General features: G+C 36.1%; 1 non-coding gene across 1 annotated transcript; it reads right to left on the bottom strand.

Moving 5' to 3' along the window:
* Positions 1-13,975: 13,975 nt before the first annotated feature.
* On the bottom strand, positions 13,976-14,080 carry LOC118840506. The gene has a single exon (XR_005009694.1). It is a non-coding gene; the product is annotated as a U6 spliceosomal RNA (small nuclear RNA).
* Positions 14,081-15,560: the final 1,480 nt, after the last annotated feature.

The raw sequence follows: 15,560 nt of genomic DNA, 5'->3' as shown, positions 1-15,560 counted from the left end.
AAAAAAAAAAAAGAAAGAAACATACTTGAGATGGAGTAAAGCTAAGGGGCTGGAGAAGAATCTGTATTGTTTCAGCTAAAGTTAAAAAAAGTGTAGCAATCATGATATCAAACAAAATTAAAGCTAAAATACATCTAATTAAAAGTGATAAGCAGGGAAACGACACTTTTTTTTCAAAAGAGACCATAGACAATTGTTCTTACATGTAATTGGAAATAATAAAATATTATTAAAAAATAGAACAGAATCAACTTGGCATTGTTGTAGGTCAGTAAAACTGACTAAGTTTAATTGATAAATATTTAGACAAGACTAAAAATAACTAGATTAAAATAATAATTTAATAGATAGTTTAAATAATCCAATCTTTGTAAAAGGAACTTAAAATGGTATAGAAGATTTTTTTAACAAACCAGGACTAGATGCATTTACAAATAAATTCTACAAAACATTCAAAGAACAATTAATTCTAATATTGCATAAATTACTTGGAAAAATGGAAAAGAAGACTGCTACAAAATTCCTTGGATAATATAAAGATGGCCTTGGCATTTCAACCAGGGAAAAACAAAAAAAATAAAGAAAAAGAATATTACAGACCAATATCACTAACAAATATTGATGCAAGACATTGAAAATATAGAAACATGGATTCAGAAACATATTTTTAAGTTACCCATTGTTACTAGTATTGATTTATAGAAGGAATGCAGGTTTAGCTTAATATTCTAAACAACTATTATTAAAATTGTGATGCCCAATATACAAAATATCAAATGACCTGCACAGAGAAATCTCAAAAAAGAAACAAAAATTGATCAACAACTAAACAAATGCCTCAAAAATCTAATAAAAGAAATTCAAATTGGGGGGCGGAGCCAAGATGGCGGCTGGTAAGCACGGACTAGAGTGAGCTCCGTACCCAAGTCCCTCCAAAAACCTATAAAAATGGCTCTGAACCAATTCTAGAACGGCAGAACCCACAGAACAGCAGAGGGAAGCAGGGCTCCAGCCCAGGACAGCCCGGATGGTCTCTGGGTGAGCTATATTCCACACGGAGCTGGGAGCTGGGAGCTGGGAGCTGGGAACGGAGTGGAGCAGAGCCCAGCCTGAGCGGCGTGGACGATCCGGACCGGAAGCCAGGCGGAGGGGGCCCTAGCGCCCTGAATACGTGAGCAGTTACCAGACCCCTCGACCCACAAACACCAAAGACTGCGGAGAAGGTTAGTGGGAAAAGCTGCGGGAGTGGAAGGAGTTCGCGGTTCGGCTTCCAGCCCCGGGGGCAGCGGAGGTGGGGCAGCTACAGCTGTTGTTACTTCTGGCTCCAGGCCCACCTGGTGGGGGGAAATAAGTGGCGGATCACAGCAGGGGTGCACAGCCTGCCGAAGATCTGAGCCCAGTCTGGACTGGGGGTCCTTGGGGAAGGAGGAGTGCGGCTCTGACAGAGCTGGCACCTCCCCCCCAAACGTAGAACATAGAACTCTGTAATCTACAAGCAGTCATACCCCACTGAAAAACTCAAGGGTCAAGTTAGTTGGTTGGGAATATGGCCAGGCAGCGAAAACGCGCCCAGATTCAGTCTCAGACTTTGGATTCTTTCTTTGGTGACAAAGAAGACCAAAACATACAGCCTAAAGAAGACAACAAAGTCATAGAGCCTACAACCAAAGCCTCCAAGAAAAACATGAACTGGCCCCAGACCATAGAAGAACTCAAAAAGGATTTGGAAAAGCAAGTTAGAGAAGTAGAGGAAAAATTGGGAAGAGAAATAAGAAGGATGCGAGGAAAACCATGAAAAACAAGTCAATGACTTGCTAAAGGAGACCCAAAAAAATACTGAAAAATACACTGAAGAAAACAACACCTTAAAAAATAGACTAACTCAAATGGCAAAAGAGCTCCAAAAAGCCAATGAGGAGAAGAATGCCTTGAAAGGCAGAATTAGCCAAATGGAAAAGGAGGTCCAAAAGACCACTGAAGAAAATACTACTTTAAAAATTAGATTGGAGCAAGTGGAAGCTAGTGACTTTATGAGAAATCAGGATATTATAAAACAGAACCAGAGGAATGAAAAAATGGAAGACAATGTGAAATATCTCCTTGGAAAAACCACTGACCTGGAAAATAGATCCAGGAGAGATAATTTAAAAATTATTGGACTACCTGAAAGCCATGATCAAAAAAAGAGCCTAGATACCATCTTTCAGGAAATTATCAAGGAGAACTGCCCTGATATTCTAGAGCCACAGGGCAAAATAGAAATTGAAAGAATCCATAGATTGCCTCCGCAAATAGATCCCAAAAAGAAATCTCCTAGGAATATTGTTGCCAAATTCCAGAGCTCCCAGATCAAGGAGAAAATACTGCAAGCAGCCAGAAAGAAACAATTTGAATATTGTGGAAACCCAATCAGAATAACCCAAGACCTGGCAGCTTCTACATTAAGAGATCGAAGGGCTTGGAATGCGATATTCCGGAGGTCAATGGAGCTAGGATTAAAACCTAGAATCACCTACCCAGCAAAACTGAGTATCATGTTCCAAGGCAAAATATGGACTTTCAATAAAATGGAGGACTTTCAAGCTTTCTCAGTGAAAAGACCAGAACTGAATAGAAAATTTGACTTTCAAACACAAGAATCAAGAGAAGCATGAAAAGGTAATCAAGAAACGGAAATTGCAAGGGACTTACTAAAGTTGAACTGTTTTGTTTACATTCCTACATGGAAAGATGACGAGTATGATTCATGAGACCTCAGTATTAGGGTAGTTGAAGGGAATATGCATATATATATGCATATATATATGTTTATGTATATATATAAGTGAATGTGTATGTATGCATGTATCTATGTGTATATGTATGTATGTGTATGTATGTGTATATATATATATGTAAAAGAAAGAGAGCAGACACAGGGTGAGTTGAGGATGAAGGGAAGATAGCTAAAAGAAATAAAATGAAATTAAGGGATGAGAGAGTAACTTACTGAGAGAGGGAGATAGGGAGAGATAGAATGGGGTGGATTATCTCCCATAAAGGTGGCAAGAGGAAGCAGTTCTAGGAGAGGAGGGGAGTGGGCAGGTGAGGGGGGAATGAGTGAACCTTGCTCTCATCAGATTTGGCCTGAGGGGGAATACCATACATACTCAGTTGGGTATTTTACCCCACAGGAAAGAAGAGGGAGGAAGATAAAAAAAAAAAAATAAAAGGCAGGGGGATGATGGAGTGGAGGGCAGATGGGGGTGGAGGTAATCAAAACAAACACTTTGGAAAGGGGACAGGGTCAAGGAAGAAAATTCAATAAAGCGGGATGGGTTGGGAAGGAGCAAAATGTAGTTAGCCTTTCACAACATGAATATTGTGGAAGGGTTATACATAATAATACATGTGTGGCCTAGGTTGAATTGCTCAACTTCTTAGGGAGGGTGGGTGGGAAGGGAAGAGGGAAGGGAATTTGGAACTCAAAGTTTTAAAATCAGATGTTCAAAAACAAAAAAACTTTTTGTATGCAACTAAAAAATAAGATACACAGGCAATGGGGCGTAGAAATTTATCTTGCCCTACAAGAAAGGAAGGGAAAAGGGGATGAGAGGGGAGGGGGGTGATAGAGGGGAGGGCTGACTGGGGAACAGGGCAACCAGAATATACGCCATCTTGGAGTGGGGGGGGAGGGAAGAAATGGGGAGAAAATTTGTAATTCAAACTGTTGTGAAAATCAATGCTGAAAACCAAATTTGTTAAATAAATAAATTGCATTTAAAAAAAAAAAAAAAGAAATTCAAATTAACACAATTCTGAAGTTTCACCTCACACCCATAAGTTATAAAAAGATGGTAAAAGGGGAAATTTTTATTTATTGGAGGGGTTCTTTCTATTGTATAAATTTGATTAGCCCTTTGTCACTTAATGAGTACCTACTTTGTTTCCAGGCAATGTGGTGGAATGGAAAGAACCCTGGTTGTAGACTCATATTCTTATTCTTTTTCTTTATTTTTTTTTTGTTTTTCCCTGGTTGAAATGCCAAGGCCATCTTTATATTATCCAAGGAATTTTGTAGCAGTCTTCTTTTGCATTTTTCCAAGTAATTGTAGACTCAAAAAAAATGGAGTTTCAATTTCACTTCTGTGTGTCTATAGGCAAGTCACCATACTGCTCTGGGACTAAGTTTCTTCGTCTATAGAATGAGAAAATTGAACTAGATGAACTCTAAGATCTTTCCAAATCTAGACGGTCATTCCATGAGATTAAGCATGCAGTTTCCCCCCTCACACCAGGATGATTAAAAAAAACCCAACATAATATGAGCGTAAAAACATTAGGAAGATTCCTCTTAGTAATAAGGGCAAAATGACATTGCATATTCTTATGTCTCTACTGTGACCTCATAGTAAACATTTTAGTAATCACACTAAGAAATGGAAAAGATTACAAGAAATAAACAAATGGTTAATTAGAGAAATTAATGTTGGAAGTAAAGAAGTCTAAATATTGTTTTTGCAGATGGCATGACAGTTAATCTAGAAATTCCAACTCTCTCAATAATAAAATAATTCAATAAGGTAATACATGTATGTATGTATGCATATATGGTTAAAATATAAGTCATTTTATTTATTAGCAAAAATATCAAGAACATTTCATGAAAATACCATTTGTGATAAAAAAAACAAATTCCATCAAACATTAGGGTATTAACATCCTGAGAAATAGACATCATCTGTATAAGGACAACTATAAAACTATAATGACTGCTAAAGAAAAGAAGGAAGAGATAGATGCATACATGTGAACATACACATACATGTTTGTGTTTTATAAAAATAATATACATATACACATACATTTGAGTGTGTATATGTGTATGCATCTACAAATACATGTACATGAATGTGGGCATTCAATATTTGTGGATGGCTTAGAAGAACAAATTAAAAATGATAATCTTTATCAAATGGATTTATATTTTTAGTATGGTACCATTAAAAATATCAAGTGATTTCTTTCTAAAAATTGAATACAATCACTATGACATTCAACAATAACATCAAAGGGCATACAGTTGGGAAAAAAGATGGTTTGTTTGCATTCTCAAAAGATGATACAAAGCAATGATTGTCAAAATTCTGGCATGAAACAAAAATGAAATGGATCAATTCCACAGAACACATATACTAGATTTTCGATGAAACATTTAGAATGTTCATATCTGATTAACCTTGAGAGGTGAAAACTGTGAAAGAATACATTATTTAAGAAATGCACTTGGGAATATTGGTTAACAATTTAATAGGAAATGGAATTCATTCCACAAACGGACTTATTCTCACATCATATGCCTTAATGCATTTCATCTGGATGCCCAAAAGCAGAGACAAAAAATGGAATGTTACCTGTAGACAAAAAGACAGCAAGCCAATTTGACTAGGATGTACAGTACCTGAAGAAGAGAAATGTGCAAGAAGTACAGAAAAGTGACCTGGAGCCAGATTGCAAATCATTGTAAAATCCAAAGAAATTTCTACTTTATCATGAATGTGAGGAAGAGTCATTATAGCTTCTTGATCAGAGGAGTGACATTGTCAGATAGGTGCTTTAAGAATGAAAAATAGGCAGATGTATATAGGAAGGATTGGAAAGGGAAGAGACTGGAGTATGGGAGACCAATGAGCAGGCTACATCAATATTCAAGATGAAATTTGCTGAGACTGAACTAAGGTGATACTATCTGGAAGTATGCAATAAATACTAAAAAATAATATGCCATGTAATCAGTTTTGGGGAACTTTCCCTTAATGTGCTATGTTTTAAACAGCCATGTATTTAAAGATTTTCAGAGTAGGATTATTCATAATTGAAGATTTTTTTAATAAAAATTTAAAGTAATCTAGGATAAGTGAATGTGAATGGACAATGAATCCAATGGAGATGGAATTACTAAATAATTATGATATCTAACACACTGAATTTTATTTATTTATAAATGATTCTTTTATTGAAAAAAATGCCTGTCAGATGTACAATGCCTTATTTGGGAATATCAAGATAAACAAGAAGTTGCCCCTAGGATTATAAATTTATCAAATTTTGGAGCTGGAAAGGAGTCTAAATTTGTTATCTAGGCTTCTAGCTAACTTCTGCCTTGTTCCATCCAGTGCTTCGATAGGACTGGGTGATGGTGGTAGAGACTTTGTGGTTGGGGAAGTAATTCAACATTTATTTTAAAATATAATTCCTAATAGTTAAGGCTGAGTAATAAGATCTTGTTCCCCTACCAGAAATGCTTCAAGTAGAAACAGAGATCATAGTGGTGTCAACAAAGGTGGTAAGTAACCAGAAGATGAGAGAATGTTAATATTAAAATTAGATATGCACCAACAGTTTTTTTTTTACTTGGTAGGACCGAGTCCACTGAATTCTTAATCTTTACCAGTTACATAGCGTAGAAATAAATCATAGAAGAACTAATGTCATCCAAATCCTACATCAGCATTTAAAGTTACTCTTTAACTGCATTTATCTGGAATATATATATATATATATATATATATATATATATATATATATATATATATATATATATATATATATATATATATATATATATATATTCCATATACATATATATGTATATATGTACATACATACATATGTACATAAGCATATAGAACTACCTAGAAGTGAACCAAAATAAAAAGTCACTAAGTAGCCAAAATATCACATGGTCCATAAAGCTCAGATGCCTTACTATTAAAAAAAAAAAAAGATAAACCTTCAGGGATCAGGTTTAGCATTCTTTTACTTTTTTTCAACCTACATCATTGATCACAACAAGCTTAGTTGTTTGGTTTCCCAAAATAGACCACGACACATAAGGAGCAGAAAATTAGATGGGATGTCATTAGAAGATTATGTTGTTATAGGAAGGCACAGTGACGGCTGCCAGAAGACAACTGACAAAATGAAAGCAAGAGTGGAAAAAATCACAAATATATAGATAAATGGGTAGGTAGATAAGCAAATAAACAAAATAAGTAGATAAAACACAAGAATAGGCAGGTACGAAGTGTATGTTGTGCATCAATCTTTGCCATTTAGTAATAGAGACACATAACTGTAGACCCCCTCATAGCCTGTGGGTAATAATTACAACATAGTTCAATCACTGATGTTCATAATAACAGTTCTCAGCCATCAAAAGAAGGTTCAGTTACAATTCAAATATTCAGTTTAGTTAGGATGAGTAGTATACAATTTATTTCATAATTTTTTCTGCCCCATAGTAGATTATTGCACTTTCTAGCCTTGTGGCCATAATGAAATAATCTTAGCTTTGTCTCCTCATAAATAACAGGGCAGCCCTATGTTCTCTGGAACTCCATTTTCTAGCCTATTTGTCATGTCTATGGTAGCCCTAGTTTACCCTCTACGGCCTCTTCCTAGATTTTCATTCCCTTGCCTTGATATTTTCCCCTCACATTCCCTGATACATGAAGGGGTACATGATGTTTCACCTGCTTGCTACATAACCTAAGGGCCACCTTTACAATCTAATATTTGCTGAGGCATACCATTCACTCTCCATTTTCAAGAGAAAGGGAAAATGCATTTGTATTCACTAGAAAATACATACCAAACAACCACTATAACAACAACTTCAAGGACCATTTACTGCCTTACCTATAAGAGGATACAATTAGTTACCCCAAGTAAACATAAGCTTTCTCAAAATTTAATTTAATTATATTGTTTTATTTTATTATTTTGGTCTCCTTGAGGGAATCATTGCATTCCATCTGAACAAGTTAAATCTTTCTCCAAGTAACTTGAAAAAGAAGAATCCATTTTAAAAAACCAGCTAGATAGGTGTGATTTTATCTAGTCCTTGAAAAACTAGAGGGAGGTAGGAGAAAGAAAAAAAATAATCTATGAAAAACTCTACATGAGGTCATTTTTCTTCTCAGGTTTCTCAATTTATTTCTCATGGCACAATTTCAAAGAGGAAACAGGAATTTATCTAGGTATCCCCCTCCTTTCACCTAACTGGGAATCACCTATTGTAATTTTTACAGTAGGCCTTGAACTCACTGGGGGACCATAGCTGGTACAAGCCAGTCATCCTGTTATCTCTTTGAAATAACAAAGTAGCTTAGGTGCTCAGCTACTGGAGTGAATCTGACTAGTGGAACTTCAGAACTATGAAAAAAAGTGCTGTACACTCTTTGAATGGGTGAACAAAAAGCTGCAACAAGGGTGGGCTTCCGTAGAGTAAGATTAGGCATCTTCTGCCTATGTGGTGAGATTAAAAAACTGTCAAGGACATCCCTCTCTGCTCCTTCCTCACTCACTGAAAAAAGACACCTGCAAGTCATTCTTTTGCTGTTGTTTTTGTTGTTAAATATTGCTCATTGTGGATTTGGCTTCAAAAATTAAAACGTCCATAGGAGGAAGGACATATCAACTTAAGATACATTTCTGTAGAAATCAGTTAATTTAATTCAATTTAACAGAAATTGGTTGAAGGATCAGTTGTATACAAGACCCTGTGCTACTGGATGTGGGCAATATAAGGATAGAAATTAATCTCCCTGGGTGTTTAGGTCCCTTTTATCTCAGGCAGGAAAAATAGAGATTGGGAGCACTAAATGCCTACAGGTGGAGAGGCTGCTGAACTCAAGAAAACAATAAAACAGGAACAGGAAGGCTACATAATGTACCAAACAATAGTTTCACTATTTTGCTGAGTATAAATCCTGGCTATAAAGAAATCCCACCCCTGTACTATTTCACACCACAATTGAAGGCAGATTCTCTAAGTGGAGGGATTGTGCCCTTTCCACTTCATAAATGACTAACATAGTGACCTGTGGGATTATAGATATCATATTTATGAGATTATTCCCCCCTCATATATTTGTACAGTATTACATTTTAAAGAAAAATATATCCCTTACCTAATCATCTCTCCTCAGTGCCTCCATGCACACATAAATGGCACATGCATGCACACTCAGTAGCATTGTTCTTTCAAGCCTTAACAATAGTCATTGCATTATCTCCATTTTGATTAGAGAGTCTTCCTAGAAGAATATCTTCTTATGAACACAGACAACTGGCTAAATCTGAGAAATAATAAGCTGCTTATTGAACTCTGAGCTGGAGCTCGACTAACATCAGTACTTATTCTGCATTTCTATACTGTGCTGCAGCATGCTTCAGGGCCCTCATTCCTTCCTGCTGCTTTCCTCTTAGTGTCAGTAGAATGGAGATACTTCACTGTTGGTTTCCTCAGTGCAGCTCCAGCTTTGTAGAGAGAAGTTAGCAGTAGAAACTGTCTGCTCCAACTTCTATCAGAATAATAGGTACTCAAGTCACTAATCTGATACTTGAAATAAAAGGAAATCATTCATCTAAACCCCACTATTCAATTATGTATTCACTGTTTTCCTTTCCCAGGCTTTTCGTAGGGTCTAACACTAAAGCCTGAAGCTTCTCTATAGTTTGTTTCTCAAAGAAACACTTTTAGTGTGATATAGTACTAAAGGAAATGCATACATAAATACACACACATATGTATGTGAGATAGCTAGAGAGAGACAGAGAGAGATGGAGAAAGAGAGAGAGAGAGAGAGACAGAGACAGATAGAGACAGAGACAGACAGAGACAGGGGGTGGAGAGAGAAGACAGAGGGAGCTTTAATCTTGCTACTTTGTCAGTAAGGATAAGGATCTTAAAGAAAAATTCGTTTTTTCAAGTGTAGCAGTAGACCAGAATTTAGGGGTGTTCATAGAGCTTGGTCAGTTATGTCAACACATTCTTGAGAGCAGTCCCTTTCACCCTTTCCCTTTAGGGCAACAACCAGGGGTTAATTCTTCTCTAGGATGTACAAACATATCAGGCCCCACTCTACGTGTACCTCTGGACTTATTGTCACTATAAATCCCACAACCTCCTTCAAACTTACACTACAGTTCTAAATAATGAAAATATTAGAAGAAAAGAAGTTTGGGAAATAAGCGAGCCAATATGATATTGGTGAGTAACGATGAAAGAATCACCACTAAAAACCACTGCCTCATTTTAGATGAATTGTAAATGAGAATAATATTATCCCAGAAGCCCAAGGGAAATGTAGAAGTATGATCATAAATCAAATTTAAGATTAGGGAAGCTGCCTGAGGCAGAGAGAGGTTTTATTTATACAGTATCTCTAGTTTCTCTATTGACTTCTGGTTTCACAAGAATTGATAAAAAGGTGGTGTTCCCACCTCAATATCTGTGACAACTTGACATAAGTTGGACCTCAACACTTCTTTTTTCAAAAAAAAATGAAAGAAATATTATAATAACTATTTCAGAAAACCAAATAATATTGGATTTGGAAATCTTGGACATAGTCAGTCACACTATTTAACCTACCTGAAAATGAATTCCCTTTATAAAATCTCTGACAGCTGGTTACATAACTTCTGCTGGAAGAAGTCCAGGGATAGTAAACTTACTATGTCCTGTAGCAGTCCATTCCAGTGTAAGAGAAGTCTCATTTTTCAGCTGGTTTTCCTTATATTGAGCTGAGGTACGTATCTCGGCAACTGCCACCCTCAGTTCCTGATTCTATGATTTGGATCTAAACAGAACAAATTGAATCAGTACAGTGGAAAAAACTCCAGAGTATTTGATTTTAACTTGTATCTTGGCCAATTAATATGAATGTAAGCAGAGGAACATCATTTACCCTCTCTGGATACTCATTTTTTTTCTTTTCTATAAAGTAATTGGAGGAAGCTAAGTGGCGCAATGGATAAAGAACTAGCTTTGAAGTCAGGAGGACCAGAATTCAAATCCAATGTGAGACATTTCAAAGCTATATGACCCTAAACTCTCTACCTCAGTTTTTTCAACTGTAAAATGGAGATAACCATAGCACCTACCTTACAGGATAGTCATGAGGATAAATTAAGGTAACATTTTTAAAGTTCTTGGCACAGTAATATTATTTTGAACTCATAATGTTATTACAATTTTTGAATAATTCCCTACAGAAATAACCAACTACATTTTAAACATTTAAATGTCCTTTAGGTCTTACAGTGGCATTATGAGTATCTCAGCAATTGCCTGCAGACCAAAGCATCATGAAAGTGGAAGTGTGACTCCTGTGGCTGGAGACCCTACAGGATCAAAGTCCAAATGCTATTCAAATCACACCATGAAAAATCTGTATTTTCTTCTCAAGTTCATGAAAAGGGGAAGGGGGGAGATTGTTTCATTTTTATATGCAATCTAGGACACAGTACCATGGTACTCTATCACTCTCAAGGAACAAATGAATTTCCAAGGGGATGTTATGATTTCAGAAATATAGCTAAGAATGTTTTCAAATGACAACAATTTTTTTTAAATTTTGAGCCTTATTTTATGACTGACCTTAATTGGGTCCAGTCAGAAAATATGTTGTTTGTCTCATGGAAAGGTTAGTGCTTTAATTCATGATAACCCTAGGTTAATACTTTCCTATATGATCTGGAACACTTGACATCTGAGAGAAATCACTAGTCACCCTAGGACCTAGTATCTGGCATTAAGTTTCAGAGTTTATATTCCGCTGGACAAATCTTAAAATGGGGAGAGAAGAAAAAATATCCACAATGGTATACAGTAATATACATTCTCAACTTGGGGCACTTTATAGAATACATATATTTGAGCCTAGAAAAACAGGCTTGTTTACTGCTACCATTTGTGTGTTCAACTGGTTCAGTGCCGCAGGCTTTGGGGGCTGCTGGTATGTGGTAGGGATACTTTATCTTGTTCTTTTGAGTTATTTTCCATCAACAGTCTTCCAATTACTTCATAGCAACTTCTGCAGAACTTAAAAGTCTCACTGTCTTAAAAGTTGTTTTTATGGTTCAAAACACTTTTGAAGCAAAAGAAAGGTTTCTGAGACTGAGAAGTTTTTGCTGAGGTTTGAACTTGAGAAAGAGAGATTATCACTCTATCCTGATGGTTAAAAAGCACAATACTGCACTAATTCTGATTAATTATATCTAATTATTTCTAAAGGTTTAAACAGTACAAAGTTTAAGAATATGTGTGAGTGTGATTGTGAATGTGGGGAGGTAGGTCTGTATATAAAGCAATGGATGTTGGTTTCACATGTTCATGCAAACCTAACTGTGCTAGCAAATGTTGACTGATTGAAGGTTTGGGGTATCTGATTTAATAAATTGTTTATTATTAACTTAAAATTGATTATACACAGAGAAAAGATTCTAGAGTGCCTAAGCATACTCAAAAATAGTTCTTTGGGCAAATTAAACATTATCCTCTTGAGATTTTGTTCACATTTGTTTGCCCAATCTATAAAGGATTTATTAAGCAAATATGAACCTTGGTAGTCCCTGCTGAAATTGTCACAAATAAGTAGACCTTGATTTGATAAAGTTTTACTATAAGCACTTTCTCTGAAGAGAGGGAATCTATGTTATGATTAATTAATATCATAAGTACAGAATCATGGAATAGCTCTGATAGTTGGAGGTGACCTGAAAGTTCTTCTGCTTCTACCACTAATCTGAAGCATGGGAAATCTTTGTCTAGGAAGTTTTATTGAACAGATTACTGTAAGAAGCCAGAGGCCACTCCCTCCTCCCTACTTCTAGATCCTGACATTGGCAGTAATCATTGTTTATAGGTAGTTGTTTCATGGTTTGCAAAACATTTTTCCTAAATCATTTATTATCCTCACAGTCTAGCAAATTTTTGCAATAATTATTGTTATATCCATTTTCCAGATGATGATACAGGCTCAAGGATGTTAAGTATCTAAGATGTCTAGTAAACAAATGTAAGATCCGGGATGCAAAACTAGTTCTCATGACTCTCAAGACCAGTAAATAGTCTTCATTTCAATGCAGTCTTCTTGAACTATTATGACCAATAGTGGCTCCTTAAAAATTATTATTCATACAAGATAGTATTTAATTATATTTTTCATTATTCCCAGTCAATATTAGTGTTGTTTTTCCAACTACATTTTAAGCTACTTGATGCAACTATCATCTAGTTCTCTCAAAACCCTTCACACAGTACCAGGTAGATGGTAAACCTTTTGTTTGCATTGACTGACAACCTCACATAGTATGACTATGCACTATTTTATGCATGAAAGAGAATGTCAGAGTATATCTGTGGTAAGTCAAGTCAGAAACATTAGGTAGGTCATAAGCGTCAAGGTCCATTAATTCTCTTCTATGAGCAACATAGACTGATTGTTATGGATTCACTTTCACTAAGGAAGGTCGATAAGTATACCTATCTGTGTTCCGGGGCATCTATCATTGCACCTCACAACAGTATGTCATCATATACTTTTGAAACACCATTAGACCAATTTTTCCATTTAATTCTCATAGCAAAAGGACTAATGAAGGAGCTTAAAGCATATAGGTAATAGAGTAAATAGAATACTGTACTCAAAATCAGGAAAATCAGAGTTTAAATCTTGCTTCAGATACTAAATGGGTGACCCTGAGCAAATCACATTTTCTTTATCCATAAAATAAGGATAATAATAAGGATAATAATAACATCTACTTCATGGAGTTGTTGTAAAGATCAAATGAGATAATATGTTAAGTGCTTCACAGACCCTAAAGTACTATATAAAGGAAAAGGCAGACAAAGTACAGGAGGGGGTGGGGTGGTGGCTTTCATAGTCACCTAGAACTTGAATTTGGGGAGGAGCAAAACCACAAGGATCTTTAGTACCAGTGGACTTATGTAGCTGATTTTAAGTATACCGTTCTTTCATCGAAGTCCTTCCCCTCATACTCTTTGATAGCTTTTGCTTGTTTTTCTCTTCTTTTCAACTTTATCTTATTTTATTGATTTTTTTTATTTTATGCATCACTTTCCTTTCTAAATATATGTTTCTATGTAATTCCCTACGAAAAGAATCATTCCTTGAAAAACATAAATAAAAATCCACTTTATGAATTTCCATATCATCTTTTACACAGGAGCCATGCTGATCTTCTCTGTATCATTCAAATTTTAGGATATATACTGCTCTTGGATTTTTCAAATTCCTTTACCAAGAGACAAAGTCACTAAGGGACTAATGACAGGGAAGACACATAATGTGAATATCTGTGTAAATACGCATTATTGATATATTATTATTAGATTCTTCCCAGATGATGTTTTGTTGTGGGTGAGCAGCCAAAGATCCTGGGCACATGAACAGGAGGATCGATTAGAGGGTGGAACAGGAAGGGTATCACAAGTAATCATAATAGAGAGGGAAAGCTAGGGTCAGTGATAAATCATAAATTTTCTATAGGGTGAGGTCTACTTGATAGAAACTATCTTTGAGAGAGGAAAGTAAGTTGGTGTCCTAGGGTGACAGAGAGGAAAGTCAGAACAGAGAGTTGTGTGGAAATAGTAAGAAAAATTACATACTTAGAAGTCTAATCTGGCAGAACAAAGTGGGGGAGGTTGAATAATAAGGAGTATGGTAAATGAGTGGGAAGGATGAAAAAGAAGAATAAAAAAGGTGTGAAGTATTGAGGGCAGGAATATGGCTGAGCTGGGCCCACATGTACAGCCTCTCCCTGGGGTGCACACAGCCAGCAGGCTGGAAAATGTCTGAATTCTTAACACATTCAGCATGTGCCATCCACACATCATTGCTTTCTTCTTTCCTAACAACACATTTAACTTGAGCTAAAGGATGGCAAAGGCAGCATGTGGGCCAAATTCTAAGCGAACAGCTTTCTGAACTGTTACATAATATATCCGAAAAAGATGCTATCTAATGTTGCCTGACCTGACATTCCCATTCAATGAGCATACAGGAATTTTGTGAGCATAAACTGTGGTAGATTGGAATGCAACTCAATTCTCTGACATTCTGATATGCCCTAATACCCCATGCACATTAAGAGAGACAAGGTGAGGGGAGAGAGAGAAAGAGAGGGAGGGAGAGGGGGAGAGAGAGAGAGAGAGAGAGAGAGAGAGAGAGAGAGAGAGAGAGAGAGAGAGAGAGAGAGGGAGGGAGGGAGAGGGAGAGAGAGAGAGAGGGAGAGAGAGAGAGCGAGAGAGCACTGACTGGTTAACTTTGCCTAAATCATTTCCTAAGCTGTTGTGGAATTTATACTTAGTGGAGTAATGTAATCATAAATTTAGAGTAGCAAGGTATATTAGAGGTCCTCCAGTCCAAATCCAAAGAGAAGGAAATCAAAATTGAAAGAATTTCAATGATTTCTCTAAGATTACACAATTAAAAGTAGTAGAGTGAGCCTGAATGTTCTTTTCTGGACTGTGCTGCTGAATTACTATTGAGATATTAGGCATTCTACTTACCTTCTCTGTCTTGAAGTTCATCTGTATGTAAAAAAGAAATATAATACAAGTCTTACCTGCCTCACAGGGTTGTTCTGAGTATCAAATGAGATAATGCAACTGGTTTTGAAAGTTAAGTAAATAACAGGTTGTTAACATAGTCTTTATCCTTTTGCTTTTATGTTTTTTCCTAAAATGAAATGCAATCCACTTC

Source organism: Trichosurus vulpecula, chromosome 2, assembly GCF_011100635.1.
Source record: "Trichosurus vulpecula isolate mTriVul1 chromosome 2, mTriVul1.pri, whole genome shotgun sequence".
In the NCBI taxonomy this organism is placed as follows: domain Eukaryota; kingdom Metazoa; phylum Chordata; class Mammalia; order Diprotodontia; family Phalangeridae; genus Trichosurus; species Trichosurus vulpecula.
This window is presented reverse-complemented; position numbering and strand designations above follow the sequence as displayed.